The 12,561-nt window shown below is 38.4% G+C and overlaps 1 long non-coding RNA gene and 1 pseudogene across 3 annotated transcripts; one reads left to right on the top strand and one right to left on the bottom strand.

The window, feature by feature from the left end:
* Positions 1-1,198: 1,198 nt before the first annotated feature.
* LOC109200443 (uncharacterized) lies at positions 1,199-5,442 on the top strand. Of its 3 annotated transcripts, none has more exons than XR_002060602.2 (4): positions 1,199-1,423; positions 3,394-3,451; positions 3,821-3,924; positions 4,202-5,442. It is a non-coding gene; the product is annotated as an uncharacterized LOC109200443 (long non-coding RNA). The 3 variants fall into 3 exon arrangements; XR_002060603.2 differs by lacking the exon at positions 3,821-3,924 and having other exon boundaries at positions 4,202-4,230; positions 4,324-5,440; XR_002060600.2 differs by lacking the exon at positions 3,821-3,924 and having other exon boundaries at positions 4,202-5,440.
* A 3,920-nt stretch (positions 5,443-9,362) lies between these two features.
* On the bottom strand, positions 9,363-9,476 carry LOC112845068 (uncharacterized; annotated as a pseudogene).
* Positions 9,477-12,561: the final 3,085 nt, after the last annotated feature.

Below are 12,561 nucleotides of genomic sequence, written 5' to 3'. Positions count from 1 at the left end.
AGCATGATAATGGCCTAAAACATACCACTGATGCAACAAAGGTGTGGCTAAAGAAGAAGCACAAGGACATGGAGTGGGGCCAAGGCAGTCTCCAAACCTCAGTCCTGAAGAAAATCTGTGGAGGGAGCTGAAGCTTAAAGTTACCAAACAGCAGCAAAGAAATCTAAAGGATTTAGAGCACAGGTGTCAAACTCCAGGCCTCGAGGGCCGGTGTCCTGCAGGTTTTAGATGTGTCCTTGATCCAACACAGCTGATTTAAATGGCTAAATTACCTCCTCAACATGTCTTGAAGTTCTCCAGAAGCCTGGTAATGAACTAATCATTTGATTCAGGTGTGTTGACCCAGGGTGAGATCTAAAACCTGCAGGACGCCGGCCCTCGAGGCCTGGAGTTCGACAGCCCCGATTTAGAGAGTTTGTGTAAAGAGGGGTGGAAAAAAATCCCTCCTGAGATGTGAGCAAACCCGGTGACCAACTACAAGAAACATATTACCGCTGTACTAGGCAATAAGGGTTTCTCCACCAAGTACTAAGTTGTGTTTGAGATCAAATACTTATTACACTCAGTGACATATAAATCAATTCATTTATTTTAGCAAATTCATTTTTTATTCAATTTTGGTTGATATTCTGTCTCATTACATCAAAATGGAAATACTTAAAAAAATTAGAGACTGATCCTTTTATATAAGTGAACAAACTTACAAATTCAGCAGGGGATCAAATGATTATTTCCCCCCAGATAGTAGCTTCTTTTTATGACCATCTTTTTTCTTTTTTCTCTTTTTGAAAAGCTGCTGACCAACAAAGTTTTATTCATAGATGTTTTTTGCATTAGATAAATTTGCAAACTGAACTCCACGCTTCCAGAATCTCTCAGTTTGGCAGAGCTTACTTTTCATTTTAATTACTTGTTGTTTCTTTATTGACTTATATAGAAACCCGCAGAAGTTTGTTTAACTTATGTAACAAAAGAATAAAGCAACTAAATTTAAGTAAAAGGATCATTTTAGTATTTTTGATCTATTCTTCACAGAATTTTTCCAAAACATTTTCAAACATTCAGATTTGTCTTTTATTTTCTTGTCGAAACCTCATAAATGGTGAACTAAAAACCCTGGAATATGGTTTGAAACGTTGACATTTTAGTCTGAAAAGGAGCATGTTTCGCTTTCTGGCAGCTTTTATTTTGAAATTGCAACACTAATCAGTGCTTCTCCGCACCTGTGGTGCACGCGCTGCGCAGACCGCGTCGGGCATGCGCTGCAGAGCACGCGCACCAGAGGAGGGGGCTGACTTGAGCAGAAAGCGCGGAGAGACAAGTCGAAAAGAAAAGACAGAAGAGCGCTGATGAGGAAAAGCAGAAAGAAAGACTTTAACTGAGCTTGAAATGAAACAAGAGCTAGCGAATCTCTGCTGGACAGGTAATTACCGCTGTTTGGTTTAATATTGTATTTTAAACAGTGTAACTATGAAGCTAAGACGAATACGGATCATATATTTTCATACAGTTATGTTCCAGGTTGATGTTTGTGTGTCCTCACCGTAAAGACTGCAGGTTATTTTAGAGTGCCTGAAAGGAAAATATGTCTGTGAAGCACCTTTTTTAGTTCCAATATTAACTTCGGCCCCGTTATCTACTCTTGAAAATGATTTGCGCGTCTACGTCGCCATTTACGGTTCAATTTTTTGCCGTAAGTAAGGAATTTCTGGTGCTCTGAGGTGCATCTAGTAAACGCCAAGTATCATTTAAAAAATAATAATTAAAGTAAATTAAACTAACTAAAAACATATGTCATTACTTTCTTATTCCTTTTAATGATGACTTTTAAATCATTAAATGATAAAATAAAAAAATCAATATCAATATAACAGCTTCCAAAAATTCAAAATCAAAACCAGTCTAATTTTTACTTTAGTAAATATTTTGAAACTTATCAGAGAGGCACTGGAGGACATATTGAACAATAATATTGTGTAATTTTTAAAAGTATTACTTGATTTTTTAAAACAGGAAATTGTAATCATTTACATACATATGGTAGAATGTAGCTATTATGAAGGGGCTGCTTTACCTAATAATTTAAAAAAAAAAGTTACATTCACAAGATTAAACTTGACTTTTTTCACAAAGACACAAATAATATTGTGGAGTTTGCTGGTAAGACCTTATAATCTTAGAAATATTTGAATATACCTGCATAGCAGTTCATATGACAGAAGTGTTTATGTAAAGAAGTGGAAATTAACAACAAGTCATTTAAATAAATTTGATGATTTTTTTTTAGTCTCAGACGATGAGTTTTTGAGGTGTATCTAAATGCAACTTCTCTACTTGCATCCACTCATTGAACCTTACAGAGGGAAACGGTCATTACACGCAGTCATGACAACATTCTTACTAAATGTAATTATTACATTAGAAAGTTATGAAACTTTTAAGCAAACTTTTCCAACTGAGGACACTTACTGTGCTTTTTGCTTTACTGATGAGTGGTTGGTTGATTAACCTGCAGGAGTTCAGGCACTAGTCAGTCGTCTGGAACACCAGGTGGTGAAGATGTCTTCAGTAAATGAAATGCTCTAAAGGGGGAATTAAAATTGAACATTATTTGAACATAAATAAAAAAAAGATAGGTCTCTGCCTGTGCATGCACATTTCTTATGCACGATATACATGGTCACAGAACCCAGATGATGCATGTTTTGAAGCCCATATCTGGATAGTGAATGTGAGTAGAAGTGTGGCAGGAGATCGAGTTATTGAAAATAAGCCTGTTGTCTATAAAAGATTTTAAATATACAAATAAAAAGTTCTTACCAAACGAGGAGTCAAGATGAGCAGAGACCAGGTCTAGTGCAGCTCAGCTGTTATTAAATTCTACCTGAGCAGGTTGGAGCTCATTTGTGTCACAGAGCAACAAAAAGCACTTTGGGGGCTTCAGTTTTTAAACATTTCAGTAGCCCCACCTTAAATAATCACTAGCATCAGTGTCTACATCACTAGCCCACTAGTTCCAAGAAACTTTATCACTGCTCTGTTTGTGGTTCAGAACATGCTGCAAACATGATGTGAGGCCCAGTGACCACAGGTGCAGATGCAGGTTGTCTTTCATAGCTATTTTGCAACTATTTTTTCAATTCAATAAACCAAACGTATCAAAAATAAGTAAATTAATAAAATATTGATATTTGTGAAAAAAAGTACAGAAACTGCATTTTGGCTTAGTTTTTGTTAAGTAAATAATGGCACTGTGTAATATGTCATGTGTTGTTATTCAGCTGATGTTGTATATACCTAATTTTAACGTGTGTACTGAGACTGCATTGTAGAGTCTGACAGCAGCTGGAAGATAAGACCTCTGAAATTTCTCCTCACACGCTGTTGTTGCAGCAGCGTGTCACTGTAGGAGCTGCTCAGTGCTGCTAGGATGACCTGCATGTGGTGGGAGGTGTGTTTTTTTTTGTTTTATTTTTAATATCCTGACCTTTCTGCCAGCCTTTGCAATCAGAATTGTGATCTGAATGCACTGTGGCGCCCGACACATTTTGCTTTTGCAAAACAGTGTGGTGGCAGATTTCTTTTCTGATGTATTATTTAAATCATATGTGATATTTTATGTGATTTTTTTTTTTTTTAAATCAGATGTGATATTTTAATCATATTACATTGGTAGTAAGTAAGATCACTTTCTCACTTAGTTGTATGCATGTGCATTACAAATGGGCCTTATGCTCTGTCACACATATATGCGCACACAGTGAGGCCATTGTAAGTTCATAGATGTTAAACAGATAGTGAGACTCCTTCTGCTTATCAGGGATCTAAATCTTTAGGTGACGGCCAAGCAGAAAACAAACTGTGAGGGAGAAGGGTTTCAGGATGGGGCTGATGGTATAGCCCCCCTGTGAGTTTGGCCAACATGTAAGAGTTGTGGAATGTTCTTTGTTTAAGAGTGTCTGTGTATATAAGATATGAGGGCGGTGGCCATTAGCAGAGATGATCCTAGTGTTTGGCTGGGATGTTTCTCTCCACATTGCAATGTGTTTATTAAACCCATTTCAAGTCAAGCTCACTGGGTGTGTTGCAGATTATTGTTAAAACTTCCATAACAACAGCGACATAGAATCTCTATAGGCTCTTCTTGTTCATGTGAATCTGTTATCTGTTTATGTATTCATTTCTATTTGTGTTATTTCAGGCAAGAGGAAAAAAAAGAAAAAAGTGGAGGTGAGGGTTGAATAAAAGGATTGAAAAATGCACAATGTATCGCCAACTGCTGCACCTGTAAGACAAAAACAAAAACAAACATGCATCTCCTAGAGGCCAACCATCCTGGTACAAGTCAAGACCTGAGTCCCAGGTGCCCAAGAACCACCTGGTATCCAGAAAGTGGGGAGAAGCGTCCAGCCAGGAGTGCTGACTGTGTCCAGGGCCAAGCCACAGCAAGCCCCACAAACACAAATTATTCGCTCACTCACTCTCACCCACCCATTAGTGACACACAGAAAACATAAAGACACAGTGGGAGCTGGTATGCAATAGCAATGACAGCTTAGCCACCATTTTTCCAGTCACTTTATACTTCTGCTGCCTCAACCATAACACAGGTCTACAAGATCAGTCTGTTCAGTTTTTTTTCTGTCCTCAGTGGAGCTCTTGCTGGCCCAGCAGAACACACCATAAAAGATGACTGATGTCACTCCAAAGTCATAGAAGGTCTTCAGGAACTCCAAAATAATTGAATCTGTGTAGCAGATACAGCTGCTCTGTTATTTCTGGGACAGAGCAGCTTTCTTCTGTGTATATTGTGAATGGAGTCAGGACTCTTCCCTGTAAGTTGCCTATGCTGCAGAATACCCATTAAGACACATAATTGTGGGTCTTTATGTACTGTAGTTGCTAAGATAGTCCAGGATCCGTGTGGTGAGGTGATGGTCCACACCTGTGTAATCCACCTTGTCCTTCAGGATTGTGGGTATAATTGTGTTGAAAGCATTGGAGAAATCAAAGCACATGATTCTCACAGTGCTCCACACACTTTCCAGGTGAGATCGATGTAAGAGCTGGATGACAGCATCATCTACCCCAATGTTGGGCTGATAGGCAAACTGGACTGAGCTCACCTGGGGCCGAAGATGAGCAAGGACCAGCCATCCAGGGTCTCCATCAGGTGTGATGTCAGAGCCACCGGCCTGTAGCTGTTGTTCATTTACATCTGCCTAACTGATCATTTATCCTCAGCACACTTTGAAAAGTGTGTTTATGTTCCCTTGCCTGAAACTGGACAATATGTAAAATCTGAATTCAAACAAAGGTTGGGGAAACCTGCACTGAGCTGAGACAGAAAAAGTCACTTGGATGAGTGACGTAGCGTTCCTCCTACTGAAAACGCAACGTCCAGATGAACAAAATTAACTTTTCAGGACAGGTCCCCAGATGTTTTCTCCTCTCAGAATCCTCCTCTGCTCTGAATTCACAGATCATATCTGTTTTATCTTACATACAATCATGTGGAGAAGAGTGTTTTCATAGAAATCTATAGAGTACTCTGAAAAACTAAGCACAGTCCATGATTGAGTAGCTTAAAGCAGTAGTGCTTTAGCAGCAATAGTGTCACCAAATTGTTTCTGTATGACTCTGTCTGTCACACGGTTGTGCAGTACCTTTGGCTGATGTTTCTTTACATTGTTTGGTCAGTTCATTGAGGTTTGTGGTATTTGTTTATGTACAGCTCTCTCAAGCTCCCAGCACTTATTTGCAGGTTGAGGTCTGGACTGTGAACGGGCCATTACAACAACTTGATTCTTTTTTTCAGTCATTCTGTTGTAGCTTTGCTGATGTGCTTGGCATCATGACCCAAACTCACTTTTGACTCTACAGTACTTGGTATACAGGGGAGTTCATAGAAAACTCAATGACTGCAAGGGGCCCAGGTTCTGTAGCTGCAAAACAAGCTCAAATCATCACCCCTTCACCACTGTGCTGACAGCTGGTATGAGGTGTTTGTGCTGGTATGCTTTGCAACTTTGCTACCAAACTTGCATCCATGCTGTCATGCTCTTTTTAGAGAGCAGAGACTTTCTCCTTGCAACCCTTCCAAACAAGCCACACTTATTCAACCATTTTCTAACTGAACTGTCATGTACTTTAACATTTAACATGCTAACTGAGGCCTGTAGAGTCTGACATGTGGCTCTTGGATTTTTGAGCTTTTTCTGACCATTGCACAGTTTGACCCTGGGGTGAATTTTCTGGGACATCCATTCCTGGGAAGATTATGACATTGTGTTAACACACACCTGAATACTCCAGACCAGCAAACTGCCAAAACTTATGCTTTTCTAGAGGTGCTTACTGTTAGGTTGATTTTGGTAATAGTTGTCATTGTTGTACTTAAATTTGTAAACCTTGTCCTAAAACTGCATGTTTAGATATTTTTCTGTTCCTCCCCTGCATCTCGGTGGGGGATGCAATAGCTATAAGTGTTTAACTGCAGGCACATTCCATGTGAGGTTCTGTTTTCTTATTTAGAAAGGATGTTTACTTGCCATTTATGGCCTCACCTGTGCTTGTGTATGGTGGACCTTTAAAGGAATTGAGCCATATAGAGGGTTAGCGGAGATGACCCTTGTGATCAGCAGGAACGCACGCACGCACGCACACACACACACTCTTAGCTTTTATGGCACACTATATGGGTTTTACATTGTGTAACCAGTTTAAACCAGTTTGACCGTGTTTGTGTAACCCACAGTGTTCAATAAAAGGGCCTGCAAGGGGAGTCAGTTTGAAGTCGGCTGAACATCTTGCCGGACTTCCCTTGCGAGCAAGTGAGAACCGTACGGAGTGTCTTGCTTTTGTTCACAGTGACAAACCTCTGCGCCAGCGAGGTCTGACTTTAGACCTCACACTTACACTTGCTGGTGAGCAGTTATTCAAATGCAGTTGATTATCAGCATCTGGCTGCTACTTACCTTCTAATTTGCACTGAAGCAATAAAGGTGCTTTCTGAATAACAGGAGCTGTCTGGTGTGATATTCATATTTAAAATGAATAATCAGAATCAGAATACTTTAATAATCCCGAAGGAAAATATGTGGGTTACAGATTCTCCAAGACAATAATAGTGACAAACTAAACAAATTAAATAATACAATATATTACAAAGTTAACAAATATAGGAAATAGCACTGATATAAATGCAAATTCCTCAATTATAAATATCAAGAATATTACAGAGGTGGAATATATATGATTGACATTTAACAATAACCTTGAAACTTCCTGCTTAGATCTTTTTTTTCGTTTTGTGAGATTTTAAGTGTTAATACAGTCAAAATGAAATAACTGTAAATTGTTATATGTGCTGTTGTGCTGGGAAGAATGACACCAAACAGGGCAAGATGAGCAGTTTTTTAAAGTGAAATATATGAAGGTAAACTTAAAAGTTGTCAAAAATGGCATTTTATAACCATTTATAACCTTGACTTCATAGTTTTACATTACACAAAGATTACATTATAACATATGTAGTTAGTGTGATAACATCTAGAGTTATTGCATTCATAGAAGTTTCTTCTGCTCTCAGAACAGATTCAGTTGTTCACAGTTTTGGCACACGGTGCATTACCAGGCTGCAAACACTCACAAGGTGCTGAGTTGTGGTCATGAAAAGAACAAAGTGGTTAAAGACAAGTCTGTGATGCAGTGTCATCAGACTGTTGACAAACCCTCAGTCTAGCCACAGTGTGACAGCACGGCTTTGCTGAATTGCTTCTCATGCAGTGTTTTCTGCTCTTTATTTCACTCTACTTGAATACATTTACTTCAACAAGCCTCTGATGTGTAAATCAGATCCAACTGAATGTCATCAGAACATATAATGACATTTTTTTTCTTTTGGTAATAAGTCAAGGATGAGGATTTGGAGTATAAATCTGAATATAAAAGTTATATATATAACAGTATATATATGTATGTATGTGTATATATATATATATATATATATATATGTATATATATATATATATATATATATATACATATATATTACATATAAAAGTTTTTCATCTCAGAGGGTCAGTTTCTGTGTTGGATTGTAAACTCACTTTAGTAGTTCTCCTCTTTCATTATTCCACCCATGATCACTGATGAGAAGTTAATAGGCATTAGCCATGTCAGTTTAAGACATTGTACAACCTCATATTAAAAGATTTGACTGTGTGGAGAAATCATTATTAGCCCCAAAATCACCATGAGATTGAAGCCCAAAAAAGTCATATGAAAATGACAGCATTACGTTCACCTTGATCCATGCTTGAAAACTGTTTGCTCTTTTCTTTGTAAATATGGGCTTCAGGTGGACACTGTGCGTTCTCCATGGTTGAGAAGTTACTCATTACTGTGCCCAGAAATCCCTCTTTTTGTAGAGTGCTACAGAGTGCTTAGATGTTTTTTTTTAATATTCATAGAATTCTTAGAAGTTTTGTATTTCATGCAAATTTTGTTCTTATATTGTTTTTCTGCAGACAGCTTGTTGATGCTGCCTCATGTCAAAGTACCATCTGCTTTATTGGAGTCCAGCAGAGGGCAGTGTTTTGCCGTCAACAGATGACTTTCTGAAGCTTCAACTGTGTCTTCAGATTGGATTGTGTTGTAATTTGTTGTCTGTGTGATACTAAAAATATAATGGGATTTTGAAGCTATTCTGAATCTTCACCACGCGTTGCTCAAATGCTACTGATATAAACTCACAATATATCCAGATTGACTGGATATACACAGTCTGTGCTAAGATAATTACACACAGAAACAATATTATTACATCAGTCATGTATATTGGCAGTAAATGATAGGGAGGAGAAAGGAGGAAACAAAAGTCAATTACAAAATTAATGGGGCTGTTTTGAGCCATATCAACAGTAATAAGGATAAAGTTAAAGATATCAGGGGAAAAAATAACAGGCTGACAGCTGTGGTTCATCACTGAGGTTCTTTATGTGAAATAGGAAACAGGAGGAAGACTGATATTTACTGTATATCAGTCTTTGTCCTGTTTTGGAACCTAAAGTTAGGAAATAATAATGATGCTCCTTGACGTCCACAAGATGTCAGACACATGACATCACTGAGCTGAACCTCTGCTGGAAAATACAAGACAGACAAGTGGATACAGTAAGGTGATTTTCAATTTTTACACAAAAGCTAAACACATTCTTTTTAAGCGTTGTAATATGTATTTATGTATGTGTGTGTGTGTGTATATATATATATATATATATACACACATATATTTAATGCTGTTTTCCATGAGTGAGCAGCAGCGCCCTCTGCAGTTTGTGTGTAGAAGTTCAAAAAGAAAATTACAGCACCTGGTATTCCCAGGCGGTCTCCAAGTACTGCCCAGGCCCGACCCTGCTTAGCTTCCGAGATCAGACAAAATCAGGCGTGTTCAGGATGGTATGGCCGTAAGCAAGACATGTGCCGCATAAAAGGCCTTTTATAGATGATGTAGAAACATTCATCATGGTCTTAGTCGACTGTTCTCTGTCACACTCCATAATAGTGTCCTGCAGTAAATGACCAGCTACACTTTTTAACATTAATTTGATATGTTATAGATAAAAACATTAATTTATGATTATACAGCTACATTCTGCAGCAACACGCTTTTTACAAAGTAATATGTCAATAAAAACATAATGTGGCCTGCCATGTCATTTTGTGGCCCCTGATAGTATGTGCCAGATTGTTTTAAAATAAGTTCACTGTATGCTGCTTAAAAGCGCATGTTGACTGTAAGCTACATCTCCCACAGTGCGTTTCGATTGATTGAACCCCAATGCCACTGGTACTGGGGCATGTACCTCCAGATCTGTAATTTAAATATAGACATGTGTGGTTTCCACAGAAATGTGATAATCTCAACTAAAAGCTCATAAAACCATTTCAACGACTACCAAAAAGCTAAAACAGCAAATGATTAAAGAGCAGGAATGACTTTTGAGAGCAGCTAGAAACCATTAAACAATGGTAACAATGGTTGAGGCTGTTCCAAAATTTGAATGTGCGCGCGTTGAAGGCGCGGGTCTTGTTGAATTATTGAACATATTTTTTTTTTAATCTGTAGAGGCACAAAAAAAATACTTTTTTCTGCTTGAATATCGGCCTTGGGTCATTGCTGAGTCAGTTGTCTGTTTGTGCTACTTTTTTGAAGGAACAGTCGATTATTGGCAAGGGCGAATTTATGTGTTTGGTTACTTACTTAAGTGGGAGTACTGTGGAAAGTTTTACCTTACATTCATAGATATAACAGTACAGGATCTGAGGAGGTTCAACAAGTTCTGGGGTAACTGTTTCCAAAATGTTGTATCCTATGCAAAAGTTCTTTGCACTTTTACATTAAGAAACATTATCCTTAAAATATTTGAGCCACATAAAGTAGTATGGGTCATCAAACTGTCCTTTATAACTGTTTAAATATCTCGTATCTTAAGTCATTCTATCATACAGAAAATTACAAAAAAAATGTTAGAAATATAAGCCGTTCATAACAACCTAAAAGGTTGAGCGTTTAAAATGCAAACCAATGGAAGCAGAAATAGAAGACCATAATGTTACAGACAGTGTTGGGTAAGTTACTTTAAATTAGTAACTTAGTTACATTACTAGTTACTTCTCTAAAAAAGTAACTCAGTTACTTCAAGTTACTCGTTACTTTCAAAGTAACTAGTTACTAGGGAAAGTAACTTTGGTTTTACTCAGAATTCTCTTGTTAATGTGTTGCTTCCGTAACTGGATACCCAGCAAGATTGCCAGTCTTCTAGCTTGCTTACTTGCCACAAGTGCACTGTGCCACCTACCAATAGAAAGGAAAAAATAATGTGCACATTTCCACGAGAGAAATCCCACGCCTGGACCGTCGTTGACCGCCACCATGATTCTAGCCTGCTTTTTACATCCAACACAAAAACTGCAGTCGTGGTGCTTTTGATTGTACTCAGAACTTGGAAATTCTGCCTTCTGAATAGGAAGATGTAGGTAACACCAGACTGCAGATGAGCTGCATACAGAGCTGGACTGGGACAAAAAAATCGTCCCGGGCATTTTGACTAGAGACCGGCCCACCATTATAGGAAAAATCATAAAGCCTTTGAATGAAAATAAACACTGTTGTGACAGTGATGTACACTGTTCTGATGGTATATATGTATCAATCTATCAATTGTTTGTTGTAAGACTCAGATAATTATTTTTTTAAAAGCGAGACATTTTAAATGAGAATAATAAAGAAAAGTATTTCCTTGTCCCCCCCTTTCCCTGTTAATGCCCTACCTGGCCCCCTGGCAACACTTTGCTAGACCCGCCCCTGCACAGTTACCAGCTGTCAGCTACGTAGAAAAGGATCCTGGTGTTATTTGTCTCTCAGAAACAGCTCATAACTTCCCTTTAACTCATTCATGTCACCTAAAAGGTAAACCTGTTTCTCCATCACCTGTTCAGCTCTGATGATTCAGTAAGGACATCTCCTGGTTTCATCTGCATGTTTCACTCTCACCAGATAACCAAACCGATATCATGACCAGCAGCTTTACAGCTGTGGCTCCAGCAAACATCAGCTGATACTAGAAATTAATATTAAATAAATTCTAACAACAGCTGATCAAGCTTAAACGTGCTGCTGTTGTTTAACGCGACATCCGCTGGTTTCCTCTTTCTGGCACAAAGTGGGCGATAAATAAACAAGAGAGAAAAGCCGATCAGCTGATCATTGATCAGTTTCATGATTGAAGTAGAAACGGGAGAGAATGAGAGAAGAAGAGGCAGCTGTGCAGCTTCAGCTTTGTGTCTTTTTCATTGTAGCTGAAGTCCGGGGCAAACTGTGTTCCTTTTCACCTCAGTACGAAACACGTAATATTTTCTCTGAATACCAGACGATTCTGTTTTTTACTGGACGGTTGGCAACTCTAATAATTAACCGTATGAACAAAATAAAGTTCAACATCAGTAACATAGCACCCACACAGCTGTATAGAAACTCCGTCATGCTAGCTAGCACGCAGTACGAAAATGTCAGCATACCGAAAATAAACTCCACCTAAACTTGGTTTATATCTGACTCAGATAGACTGCAGGTCATAACTTCTTACCTGAAGTTCAGTTCACCTGACACGCGGACCGGCGGCCGCTTCGGGTCTCTCCTCTTGCCTCCCTTTTCCTTCATCCACCTGCTGGCTTCCACCACTTGCTAATGTTATTGAATCTGTGGAAGCTCCGCGATATCCACCACACGAAGTAACGAGTAACGAGCCTATCTAAATCCCAGTAACGAGTAACGCGTTCCTGGTTTTGGCATAATAACTAGTTACCGTGCTCGTTACCACAATAATAACGTAGTTACTGTAACGCGTTAGTCCCAACACTGGTTACAGAGCACATAGTGTCTATCATTGTGTAGGCATTTATAAATAAAAGCTTGATAAATTATATTAATAAATTAATAAATTAATTTCTTAAGAAATATGCAGATGGAGTGATCTTTATCAAAAAAGGGAAGTT

Source organism: Oreochromis niloticus, unplaced genomic scaffold (assembly GCF_001858045.2).
Source record: "Oreochromis niloticus isolate F11D_XX unplaced genomic scaffold, O_niloticus_UMD_NMBU tig00002746_pilon, whole genome shotgun sequence".
Classification (NCBI taxonomy): domain Eukaryota; kingdom Metazoa; phylum Chordata; class Actinopteri; order Cichliformes; family Cichlidae; genus Oreochromis; species Oreochromis niloticus.
The sequence above is the reverse complement of the archived record's forward strand: the minus strand, read 5'-3'. Positions and strand labels throughout refer to the sequence as shown.